Source organism: Bufo bufo, chromosome 9 (genome assembly GCF_905171765.1).
Source record: "Bufo bufo chromosome 9, aBufBuf1.1, whole genome shotgun sequence".
NCBI lineage: Eukaryota > Metazoa > Chordata > Amphibia > Anura > Bufonidae > Bufo > Bufo bufo.
In genome coordinates, this window is record NC_053397.1 from 37,050,043 (window position 1) to 37,060,761 (window position 10,719).

General features: G+C 43.4%; 1 long non-coding RNA gene across 4 annotated transcripts; it reads right to left on the reverse strand.

Annotated features, from left to right (window-relative positions):
- Positions 1-7,698: 7,698 nt before the first annotated feature.
- On the reverse strand, positions 7,699-10,047 carry LOC120979115. Of its 4 annotated transcripts, none has more exons than XR_005774244.1 (4): positions 8,519-10,047; positions 8,393-8,470; positions 8,087-8,344; positions 7,699-8,046 (listed from the first exon to the last, which is right to left on the reverse strand). It is a non-coding gene; the product is annotated as an uncharacterized LOC120979115 (long non-coding RNA). The 4 variants fall into 4 exon arrangements; XR_005774246.1 differs by having other exon boundaries at positions 8,393-8,422; positions 8,465-10,047; XR_005774245.1 differs by having other exon boundaries at positions 8,087-8,380; positions 8,423-10,047.
- Positions 10,048-10,719: the final 672 nt, after the last annotated feature.

The window sequence follows — 10,719 nt, forward strand, 5'->3', positions numbered from 1 at the left end:
AATGATTTTTTTGATTGGGTGACTAAAATAATAGATGGAGGAGGTGCAGTAGACATCACTTATCTAGACTTTAGTAAGGCTTTTGATACTGTCCCACATAGAAGGCTTATCAATAAAGTGCAGTCATTGGGCTTGGACTCCCATATTGCTGAATGGATTAGGCAGTGGCTGAGGGACAGGCAACAGAGGGTTGTAGTCAATGGAGTATATTCAGACCAAGGTCTTGTTACCAGTGGGGTACCTCAGGGATCTGTTCTGGGACCCATATTGTTTAATATCTTTATCAGCAAAATTGCAGAAGGCCTCAATGGTAAGGTGTGTCTTTTTGCTGATGACACAAAGATTTGTAACAGGGTTGATGTTCCTGGAGGAATACACCAAATGGAAAAGGACTTAGGAAAACTAGAGGAATGGTCAAAAATCTGGCAACTAAAATTTAATGTTGATAAGTGCAAGATAATGCACCTGGGACGTAAAAACCCAAGAGCAGAATATAAAATCAGTGATACAGTCCTAACCTCAGTATCTGAGGAAAGGGATTTAGGGATCATTATTTTAGAAGACTTAAAGGTAGGCAGACAATGTCACAGAGCAGCAGGAAATGCTAGCAGAATGCTTGGGTGTATAGGGAGAGGCATTACCAGTAGAAAGAGGGAGGTGCTCATGCCGCTCTACAGAGCACTAGTGAGACCTCATTTGGAGTATTGTGCTCAGTACTGGAGACCATATCTCCAGAAGGATATTGATACTTTGGAGAGAGTTCAGAGAAGAGCTACTAAACTGGTACATGGATTGCAGGATAAAACTTACCAGGAAAGATTAAAGGACCTTAACATGTATAGCTTGGAAGAAAAACGAGACAGAGGGGATATGATAGAAACTTTTAAATACATAAAGGGAATCAACAAGGTAAAAGAGGAAAGAATATTTAAAAGAAGAAAAACTGCTACAAGAGGACATAGTTTTAAATTAGAGGGGCAAAGGTTTAAAAGTAATATCAGGAAGTATTACTTTACTGAGAGAGTAGTGGATGCATGGAATAGCCTTCCTGCAGAAGTGGCAGCTGAAAATACAGTGGAGGAGTTTAAGCATGCATGGGATAGGCATAAGGCCATCCTTCATATAAGATAGGGCCAGGGGCTATCCATAGTATTCAGTATATTGGGCAGACTAGATGGGCCCAATGGTTCTTATCTGCCGACACATTCTATGTTTCTATGTCAGACCTGTTTATTTCCCCAGTCGCAATGTTTCAGCCCAGCTCAATGAGGCCTTTGTCAAGCAATAGAATGATGCCATGTGCATACTTAAATACCCACAAATAAATTATAATACATGATTGGACAATTGAGATACATGATTAAACAATTAATAATTAATTACTATACATGATTCAGTGTAAATATAGTCATAAAAATGATTCCATAATCTTGATCATACATAATTCCAGTGTAACATGTGCACTATTTCATATATCACCTTAAGATCTAATTAAACCAGGTAAAAAAGAGGTGCATAAAAGTGCCCAGTGCTTAAACGGTTAATAAGCTCCCATGTGTGTGGTGTAATTGTATAGAAGAATCACAGATAGCAACAGCTATATTGTTAGAAACTAATCATAAACACCTGCTACATCGTTGGTGGAATCAGTGGGCGGGATAGCATCCCCAGCTTCACAGTAAGCATGTACAAGTGAACATGCCGCTTCCGCTCGCACTCGCCAGGGCGTGCCCCACGTGATTGCGGAGTGTCAGCATGTAAACACGTGAGCGCTCCAGAGAACTCGTGGCACTGCCCAGGGGAGAAGGGGAGAGAGCGGTAGGTCACCTGACCGCACTGTCACGTGACTGGTCTGTGTACATATTATATTTGACATAAATAAGACCAAAATAGGATGCACTTTAGAGGGAAATAATATTAAAACAATAGTTATTATATATGGTGATTTGTATTAAAAAATTTCAAGGCACAAGGTTTATGAACAAAACTTGGGGAGAGACTCCCTATCTAGAAATAAAGCACTTAAATATTGAGGGGTCAGAAGCAAAATGATTAGAGGGAGGGACTGACCATAGTCATAGGCCTCGACCCTACCCTTGTGCAAAGTAAAGGCGGACATGGGAAATGGGCAGAGTGATCTGCCAGTTTCAGTGGCGTGGTCTGTCACACCTGACCTCATGGGCACAGGCTCATGTCACACCACATGGGGTCAAGTTCTTGATCCCAGACACCACCAAATAAAGTAAATGTGAATGAGTACCCAGAGTCACGATACTATTATTACATTAGACCCATGTCACGTTAGTGATGTGGGAGGGAACACCACACCGACAAGAGGAGGGAAGGGAAAAGGAACTAGGCCTCAAAGCTAGGGAAAGGAAAACGGACACCACCTATAGAAACCCTAATCCTAGCCCTGACTCCTATCTGTATGAACAGACCTTGAGGGTAAGAATGTTCATACACTGGAACCTATGACCCTGGAAACCCTGAATTGCCCTGGAATAGAGTCAGGGCTTGAGATGACCTGTTCCTTCCCATATGAAATAACCAGCATCTCCCTGAGGCCTAGTAACCAAAGACAGAGGGGAAACAACTAAATATAAAAGGGGAGTAACACTTAACTTCTGAAGTAAATGGACGAGCAGGAACTCAGAAGAGGACCACACACCAGCACTTCCAATACCAAACTGAAGCTATCAACCGCATAGCATGATGGGTGAAGCCATATTAAATAGGGGAGTTGGAATGACCACTAGGCTACACCTAAGACAAGAGGTGTGGTCATTACCAGCAACAACTCTGAAACAAGTGAAACCAAAAGAGGCTGTCAGATCACATCACGTGCAGCCAGTCTCTTGGATCTTCTGACACCTGTCACGTTAGAGACCGTGAGAACCCACCATTTCAACAAATAAAAGCGCAACATAATAGACAATATATTAGTCAAAAATCCATGTGCCTGGAGATGATGTTCCCAATGGTGGTCCTATTGTGGTCAGATTTCCATTAATAAAGGTAGAATCCAATGTAAAAGTCCTGAACTGATACCCACACGATGTAGTGGTGATGAAAAGACAAAGGTTATAATTGTCTGTATACAAAGAGAAAAAATAAATATTGCAAAAACCACAATGCATATACTGTATATATGATATCTCAGCTAAATAACATCATTCATAACAACCTACAGTATATCAGAATGAGGAGATTCTACCACAACAGTACCGTGGCACCAGATAGTTCTACCCAAAAAGGCCCCATTTAAATTCTGTATTGAGACCCATAGGTCTCAAAGTTTGTAACCGATAAATCCACTGTAGTTCTTTTTGTTTACGTACCAACTGCCTATCTCCACCTCTTTTAAGGGGTGGAACATGATTCAAGATTCTGAACTTAAGATCTGTTTATTTATGCCCTAATTCAACTAAATGCTTAGGGACTGGTAGATCTGTTCTTTTTTGTTGTATTGTGTATCTATGTTAATTTATTCTAGTCTTCAGGTCCCAAGTGGTCTCTCCAACATAGAGTAGACCACATGGGCACTGAAGTAGATAAATAACATACGTGCTGTCACAAGTAAAAAAATGGCGGATATCATGGCGTGTTTCCAATATGGGATGGGTGAAAGAATCACCCTTCAGCATATATGAACAGTTGATGCAGCTTAAGCAGGGGTAGCATCCCTCCCTTTTTGTTCTGATGTAAGTTTGAACAGATCCTCTTATGGGTAAATCTCCCTTTACCAGTTTGTCCTTGGGTGGACGGCGATATGACATTAGTGGAGGTATAGTCAATTCTTTGATATGTTTTAAATTACTGGTTAGAATTGGCCAGTGTTTTCTGATGATGTTACTAATCTGATTGGTCTGCTCTGAAAAGGTCGACACAAAGGGGACATGTGGAGGGGGAGTTTTATCCTGTTTTATCACACAGTGCTCATCGGCCACAGCTTTGGATAAATGTTTATGTATGATCTTAGAGGGATAACCTCTCTGTTTAAATTTTTGTAACATCTCTTGATATCTAATGGGCAGCTTATGGGAGTCCTGTACGGTACGCTTGATCCTCAGAAACTGGCTGAAAGGTAAAGCATTGACTGTTGATCTAGGATGACAGCCTTCATATCTCAATAAATTGTTGCAATCAGTGGATTTGGTGTATAAATCAGTACTCAAGGAATTGTCTATAACATGTACTGTTGTATCGAGGAATTAAACTTGTTCGGATGAAAATGTCAGTGTAAAACTGATCTCAGGGTCAATCTGATTCAAAAAGTGGTGAAAGTCATATAACGCAGATTCATCACTGGTCCAGATTAAAAAAATATTGCCCATGTATCGCCACCACCCCAGCACATGGCTGAAGTGGTGGGACACATATACCTCAATAGTTGCCATAAATATATTTGCATACGTGGGCACTACGTTAGACCCCATGGCTGTCCCACGTAACTGCAAATAAAAATGGTCCCTGAAAGCAAAATGATTGTGACGCAAAACAAGATTGAGTAGCTCAATGATGAACTCTTTGCATTCCATCGTGTAGTGGCTAGAATCCAAACATCTCCACACCACAGCAATACCTCTACTGTGGTCAATTGAGGTATACAAACTGGTAAAATCAAAAGAAGCCAATATACAATGTGAGGGTAATGTGATGTTGGCAATTGTATCTAAAAAATCTCCTGGGTCTCTAATATTCGACTTAGTGCTGACTGCATAATTGCGCAATAGTTTGTCTAGAAAAATAGCAATGTTTCAAAAGATGGATCCTCTGCCAGAAACAATAGGACGCCCTGGTGGGTTGGTCAATGACTTATGTATTTTAGATAGAATATATAATAAAGGTGTTTTCGGATGTGTGATCAATAAGAAAGTATAAAGATCTGCATCTATAATTCCACCTAGTTTGGCAGCTTCCAACTTAAGTTTTATTGACCTGATGATATCAAATTTAGAGTCATGCAATAAGCGTTTATATACATTAACATCACCTAAGTGTCTTTCAATTTCTGTCATATACCAAGAAGTATTTTTTACAACCACAGCACCGCCTTTATCGGCTGGCTTAATAGTTACATCCTTGTTGTTAAACAATTCAGTAATCGCTTCTAGATCAGCAGTGGACATATTCAGATGTTTAATAGATGTTACACTAGATTCAATGTAAAGAGTGACAGCTTTAATGAAAGTGTCCAGTACTGATGAATTAACTTGTAGGGTGAAGTCACTCTTCAGATTAAAATTCATCTGTTTAAGAGTGAGTTCAGACCTAACATCAGACATAGCAATAGTATCTCTGGTATAATGTTGATGTTCAGAAAACCACAATTTTAATTTAATACTCTGAAATAACCTTTGTAAATCTATTTCCAATTGGAATCAATTGGTCCCAGTAGAAGGACAATAGGACAGTCATATTCTCAAGTACCCTCACTTGTGCATTAGTAAGAGTAAATAAAGATATATTTGTACTACACAGTTGTATTAAAGTTGGTATTTATTGTTGTAACTGTTCTGGTGTTTTTTTGCGTAGAGTCCTGTTCTTTAGAGACCGTTGTTCCCTTTGATTTCCTCCACTTATGTTGTCTCCTTCTGCCTCGTCTGGAACTGTTGGTGGTGTGCCCTGGTCTAAAAAAGCTGATGATTGAGACATCTTTGCTGTAGATTGTGATTCATGGGATGTACCTGGTCTTGGTTGCGTATCACCAAATTGCCTTTTAGATGTTGGAGGGCTTTGTGTAGATGGACGTTTTTTCTACTGTTTATCCTGCCATGTATAGACATTGCTCCTTGCATAATCGTTAGCATCCCTCAGCCATTTTCGTCGCTTAGTGATTTCTTGTTCTTTTTTGAACTTGTTAAGGAAAGTAGTACAGTTTATTAAATATGTATCCCAGTCATCTTTAGTTAACAATTTCTTAAGTTTATCATCAGTTAAAGTATGTCTGTTGTATATTAATCAATTCATGTTGTAGATATTCCAAATTTAACAAGATGACATCAAAGGCATAATTGCTGGAAATCTGCAGGAAATAAATTAGGCTTTAAATATGACCTAATCCCTCTTGGAATTCTATGCTGTTTATAATATTCACCCAAGGTCATTAAATGCAATTCCATGGGAACAATTTTGCATCCGATTCAAATTGCTTCTTTAGGTCAGTAACAGTGGGGATGGATAGATAAATAGGGTTACTCCCCAGTCCCTGTAGTATCCTTTTCTCATTCGATTTACTGTAGGTGAAGACGGCGGGGGGTCCCATAATTGAAAATATGTGATAGCTGATAACAGGTGCTAGCTGTACAGTCTTATATGATACAACAAACAAAGATAAAAAGCAGAACAGCAGCAGTGTAGATGGGTGCAAATCCTCTGGAATTCCAGGCAAATAATCAGTAAATAGTATCCAGAAAGACAAATGATGAGGCAGCGCGCCAATGTAGTGAAGGGTGTCAGACCCGTTTATTTCCCCAGTCGCAACATTTCAGCCCAGCTCAATGAGGCCATTGTCAAGCAATAGAATGATCTCATGTGCATACTTAAATACCCATAAATAAATTATAATACATGATTGGATAATTGAGATACGTGATTAAACAATTAATAATCAATATACATGATTCAGCGCGGCAGCAGTCCGTCTCGTACAGCGCGGCAGCAGTCACAGCTTGTCTCGTACAGCGCGGCAGCAGTCCGTCTCGTACAGCGCGGCAGCAGTCCGTCTCGTACAGCGCGGCAGCAGTCCGTCTCGTACAGCGCGGCAGCAGTCCGTCTCGTACAGCGCGGCAGCAGTCCGTCTCGTACAGCGCGGCAGCAGTCCGTCTCGTACAAAGCGGCAGCAGTCCGTCTCGTACAGCGCGGCAGCAGTCCGTCTCGTACAGCGCGGCAGCTGCAGCAGCTCATACTGTACTATGTGATAACAGCAGCTCGCCCTGTACAGTGCAGCAGTCGCAGCTTGTCTCGTACAGCGCGGCAGCAGTCCGTCTCGTACAGCGTGACAGCCGCAGCAGCTCATACTGTACTATGTGATAACAGCAGCTCGCCCTGTACAGTGCATAAGTTTCAGCTTGTCTCGTACAGCGCGGCAGCAGTCCGTCTCGTACAGCGCGGCAGCAGCTCATACTGTACTATGTGACAACAGCAGCTCGCCTCGTACAGCGCAGCCGCACCAGATCTTGGTCTACAGGTCGTGTTAAAAACACTGGTAAGTGGAATATAAATGGGAGGAAAGGAATGTGACAATCGCTCCCCACACGTCGTCCCTTAAAACAAAGCCTTTTGGGTTACGGGTATTTGTCCCCCATGGGACGTGACCCTGTTTCCGCTAGTGTGAATAAATGGACTGAGGTATGTTGCGCCAAGTGTCTCAGTAAGGGTACAGCATGGTCGCTCGGCAGCTGTTGCGGTCGGATTCGCAGAGTGGCAGGGATCACATAGACATGAATGGGATGGCCGCACCAGTCGCAAAAAAATCTACCATTCGTTTCTGTGGGATCGCTGCTGCTCTGCCGGCCTGGCCGTGACAGCTGTCGCGCAACCAGTTTCGTATCTGCCGGCCATGGGCTGATAATCGATGCCATGATGTGGTGGTTGGGGACACTTTAGTATAAAGACATTGGGAGGATGCGGGTGATGATACTGATATAATGCTCTTTCCGTCCTCTGATCACACCTTCTCCATGGATCCTCACTTTACTTACAGGTGTCTGGATGAACCTCCACATGGTTTATCCGGCAGTCTTGGTGAGATCCCATAATCCTCAGCGCTCTGCTGCACTGCTTAGGTCAGGTTTTTTCTTTTCCATAGTCTTACAAGTTTTAAACACTACATCTCCCATAATGCACTGCAGCAGAGAATCTGTTTGACATGTAATGAACCAGCATGGTCAATTGGAAGTGTGAGGTGCTTCCACCTGCAAGCTGTCAGGAGAAAAGCAGATTTGTGACTGCAGCTCTGGATGTGACTAGAGTATAACATAAGTAAATTATTTAATAAACAGGTGACTGCAGAGCATTGAGCTTCCAGGATCTTCATTAGCCCTGTGTCTGCAGCGCATTCAGCTCATGATTTTCATTAGACATGCCCCTGCAGAACATTCAGCTCCTGGAATCTGTATTGTAGCTGCCCCTGCAGAACATTCAGCTCCTGGAATCTGTATTGTATCTGCCCCTGCAGAGCATTCAGCTCCTGGTATCTGTATTGTAGCTGCCCCTGCAGAGCATTCAGCTCCTGGAATCTGTATTGTAGCTGCCCCTGCAGAGTATTCAGCTCCCGGGATATTCATTAGACCTGCCCCTGAGCAGCATTCAGCTGCTGGGATAATCCATAGACCTGCCCCTGCACTGCATTCAGCTCCCGGGATATTCATTAGACCTGCTCCTGCACTGCATTCAGCTCCTCTGGTCTTTATTAGACCTGCCCCTGAGCAGCATTCAGCTCCTGGGATAATCCATAGACCTGCCCCTGCACTGCACTCAGCTCCCGGGATATTCATTAGACCTGCTCCTGCACTGCATTCAGCTCCTCTGGTCTTTATAAGACCTGCCCCTGAGCAGCATTCAGCTCCTGGGATAATCCATAGACCTGCCCCTGCACTCAGCTCCTCTGGTCTGTATTAGACCTGCCCCTGAGCAGCATTCAGCTCCTGGGATAATCCATAGACCTGCCCCTGCACTGCATTCAGCTCCTCTGGTCTGTATTAGACCTGCCCCTGCACTGCACTCAGCTCCTCTGGTCTGTATTAGACCTGCCCCTGCACTGCACTCTGCTGCTCTGGTCTGTATTAGACCTGCCCCTGCAGAGCACTCAGTTCCTGGGTTATTCATTAGAGCTGCTGTTTCATCACCTGACAATCTTGTGTCCAGTGCCCCATACTTTTGGTTCTAAACTGTGTCACGCCCTAAGCAAGCACTTTATGCCCTCCCGTTACCCCTCCTATTTCCACCTCCAGTCCTCAGCGTGAAGCACTTTATGTCCCATCACTGAGTTCATAGCACAGCTTTAAAGATGATGAGGGTGGTGATGACGACCCAGTCCTTTTTCCGTGACCTGCACTTTGTCTTCTTTGTCCCGGTTATGCTACTGACACTTTTGGTGAACTTAAGCACTTAACCCCCTTGTGTGCCCCTCACCCATCCACTACATTGTCACCTGCACTGGTGGTTCACATTGCTTTACACTACCTCAATGTGTATAACACTGACACACCCCCACGCCATTCCCCAGACTTTTTTTAATTTATTTTTTATTTGCCGTTCTCTGCTACTTTGTATAATAAACACTGCAAACCCACAACTACTACTCAGCTCTGCTTCATATAATGGGATAGACCGGCTGTGATTATTTTTTGTTTTATACTCACTGGTTTTCCATTCAGTCGTCTCCACTGATCACGGATGGATCTATGGAAATGTCCTTCAAGAGCGATATTAAGGTGGAAGACAGAGAGGTCCCCTCCCCTTCTATGCAATCATTCCCCCCAGACACAGAGCATCGCAACCCCCTAGATGCTGGGCCCCAGAACCTCTGCTCACATGTCCTCTACTGCAATATCATTGACTCATTGCATACAATTAGCAGACGTGTAGCACCTCCCGAATCAAGGGCTTATGTCCCCAGCAGTCGGTCACCCTGCTACTTCACCCCCATGGAAAGGTCTAGGTCTCTCATGGACACCGAGCCGGAGCGGTGGTCTGATGCTTCTGCCTTCGACTATTAAGGGCTCTCTATGACTGTGCGTCTCATCTCTGGTACCTCATGCGTTTCATCTCCCAGGTACCTCGCCTTTTGTTGATGACAATAATCCGCAATGCTTTTGCTCTTGAATCTTTGAAATTTTTGCAGCTTTTCTTCGCCCTGTAAATAAAGGTCTCTGTTTTGGCCCCTGAGTCCTGTGGCCCCTGATCTTGTAACCGTGCACTGCCGCCGATTTGTGTTTATTTTCTTGACTTTTATTATTTTGGAAATGGTACCCGAAAAAAAGAATGCTATAATATATTCAGAGCTTATTTAATATGTTCCAATAAAATAAAATTACAAAGAAAAAAAAAATATATATATATACATGATTCAGTATAAATATAGTCATAAAGATGATTCCATAATCTTGATCATACATAATTCCAGTGTAACATGTGCATTATTTCATATATCACCTTAAGATCTAATTAAAGGGTTTCTATCACTTCGTATGACATATTTAGGTGTCAGACACTAGCGATCCGCTAGTGTCTGCTCTAACAAACCATCCTAATATGATAGGCTTTGGGGCAGCCGTTTTGCTAAAATAACAACTTATATCTATATGCTAATGAGCCTCTAGGTGCTATGGGGGCGTCATTAGCACCTAGAGGATCCGTCTACCTTCATAAACTGTCGCCGCCCAGCGCGTCCCTCCAGCCCGCCCATCTCCTGATGAATGCGATCCTCTCCGTGCGCGTCTCTGTTCTGCGCATGCGCAGTGAATGTCTGACCGCTTCCCTGCTCAGACATCTCCACTGCGCCTGTTCCTCGGAGCACTATGATGTCATCGGCGCAGGCGCAGTGGAGATGTCTGAGCAGGGAAGCGGTCAGACATTCACTGCGCATGCGCAGAACAGAGACGCACACGGAGAGGATCGCATTCATCAGGAGATGGGTGGGCTGGAGGGACGCGCTGGGCGGCGACAGTTTAGGAAGGTAGACGGAGCCTCTAGGTGCTAATGACGCCTCCA